The sequence below is a fragment of the Octodon degus genome, unplaced genomic scaffold, assembly GCF_000260255.1.
Source record: "Octodon degus isolate 3935 unplaced genomic scaffold, OctDeg1.0 scaffold00301, whole genome shotgun sequence".
In the NCBI taxonomy this organism is placed as follows: domain Eukaryota; kingdom Metazoa; phylum Chordata; class Mammalia; order Rodentia; family Octodontidae; genus Octodon; species Octodon degus.
Window position 1 is genome coordinate 1,094,285 of NW_004524877.1, and position 2,349 is coordinate 1,096,633.

General features: G+C 37.2%; 1 pseudogene; it reads right to left on the minus strand.

Annotated features, from left to right (window-relative positions):
* Window positions 1-1,035: 1,035 nt before the first annotated feature.
* Window positions 1,036-2,349, minus strand: part of LOC101569734 — a 31,246-nt pseudogene continuing 29,932 nt past the window's right edge.

Consider the following 2,349-nt stretch of genomic DNA (forward strand, 5'->3'; position numbering starts at 1 on the left):
GTCCACTTCTTGTACAGCAATTAACCACTGAGAAGAATATATGCAGTGTATTATTTGTTGAAACTGTTCTTCCGATTAGATTTGAAACTGTCTCATTGCTATCTGTTTATCAATAAAACTTTGAAAAAAATATTTATGGAACCTAAAAAAAATAAATAAAAATTAAAAAAGAGAAACTTTTGGGGGAGTTCTAGTTTTTATTTTGAGCATTGCTTCCTGTCTTCAGTGCAGATTACTCAGCCTGAAAGTGCAAGCCTTTTAGTATACTGGCACAGACTTTCTAGCTTCCACCACTGACCTTTCACCCTTCCGAGTGTAAGTCCATGAAATAAGCACATGAGACATTGTCCAGGCTTTAGACTTTCAGTTGGACTAGTGGGAAATATTGTTATGGGCTATAAGTGTTTAGCTGAACCAATGAAGGTCATTGCTGTGGAATCCAGGCATAAGCTGAATTCTTTTAGGTTTTTCATGTGTGGACAGATTTCCTGTACTCTCTTTGTATATGACTCTTTGGGTGACTATTATACAATAATCTTGTAAAATATATGTACTGTATTAAATCGTTTCCCCTTGTAAACAACAAACCACAATAATATGTCCTCAAAATCACAAGATCATCTCAACATATTCAGAAAAATCTTCTGACAAAGTCAAACACTCATTCCTATTGAAAACCCTACAGAAAATTGGAACAGATGGTCTTTACTTCAACCCGATAAAACCATTTATGACAAACCAACAGCCAGCATCATAATAAATGGACAAAAATGGAAAGCCTTCACTTTTTTTCAACCATTTCATATAATTTTATATATAAAAAGTTCTCAGAAAAAGCAATGCATGTGCAGAGGTAACAAAGTACCAGAGAGGTGGCCCCTCACACTTATTTTCTGCAGTGAGAAAACTGAACAGAGAATGGGAAACATGATTCTATTTTGTTCTCATGTGGTTGGTTTTTCAAGTAGAGTTTCTATTTCTTTGCTGGTGTGTGTGTGTGTGTGTGTGTGTGTGTGTGTGTGTGTGTGTGTGTGTTTCCAATGTGGGAATCAGGCTTTTCAGTCCAGTTCTGACTTTATTTGCAACTTCTTGGTCAGTACTGTGTAGGAGCCTGGAAAGAATAATAGCACCCCAATTTACACTGGCCCAGGACTTCAGGTGGTCCATGTCAGAATGCTCTACAAGGGCTTTCACAAAACAACCTTCTCTTCCATCTTCTTTCATCTTTTCATCTTACTCTGTTATCCTTTTCAAAACAAGTTGTCCTGCAGGATGTTCCACAACCTGAAGCTTTCCATCATGATCCCTAGCGTATAGTTGTGCTGTTTCCAAGCTGGAGATTGCATTCATAGCAGGCTGAGTGTCTCCAGTGGCATATTACAGGATGTCAGACACCAGCACACATGCAGATTTATCGAGCACCATCTTTTGAACATTTCTTTGTGGATAATTTAACAAAGCTGGAGAAATAAATTCTAAGAGCTCACAATAGCTCTGTGTTTTTCTTACTGTATGCATTTCTGTCTCCTTTTTATAGAACATCAATGATCCCTCCTACTGTATGCACAGGGTCTCTGGGGTCAGTAAATACAACAAGACCTTCCTTCCTTATTTGTCATTTACTATGTTAGACAAGGAACTGATAATTTCTGATATGATTATCTGCTTCACAAGCTTAGTATCACCAATAAGATCAAATGCCTCCAGCAAAACCAAATGAGGGTATTGTCTATTAGTCAATTTTTCAATATAAGTGTTCATTGTTTTCACAGTTACCTTTCTCTTCTTGGGCATGCTGTGCCACAAGCAGTGCATGGCCACTTGGGCATTGTCATGCATGTGGGCCAGGTATATCACTGCCTCACAGATGGCTTCAATCAGTTCTGATCTCCTCTTGGGAGTTGCATAGGTAAGAAAAAGTAAAAAAATACTGTATGGACTAATGAGTGCTTAATTACAGCTTCCTTTTGAGCCATTGCAGTTAGAATGTGTTTCATTTCATCCAAAATAAACTCTAATTTTTCAGGCTGTACCTCTAACTCCTTGTCCTGAGTTGGGTGTTCTACAAACTCATAAAACTGAAATGTTTTTCCGTAGAACTTCTTGGTCAGCACATTCCTCTATTCCAGAATGGCTTTGTTATTGTATGCATATTCCAAAATGGTTGAGGCTTCCACATGCTGCAACATCTTCCTCACATGGCCTTTAAAACTTCTGATTATCTCTGCAATCTGTGGTTTGCTTCCATACATGAGAAATTTTTTTTCTTTTTTTTTTAAAGATAGCTTTTGCTTAATTATTTATTTATTTTTACATTTATTTATTGTGTGTGTGTGTGTGTGTGTGTGT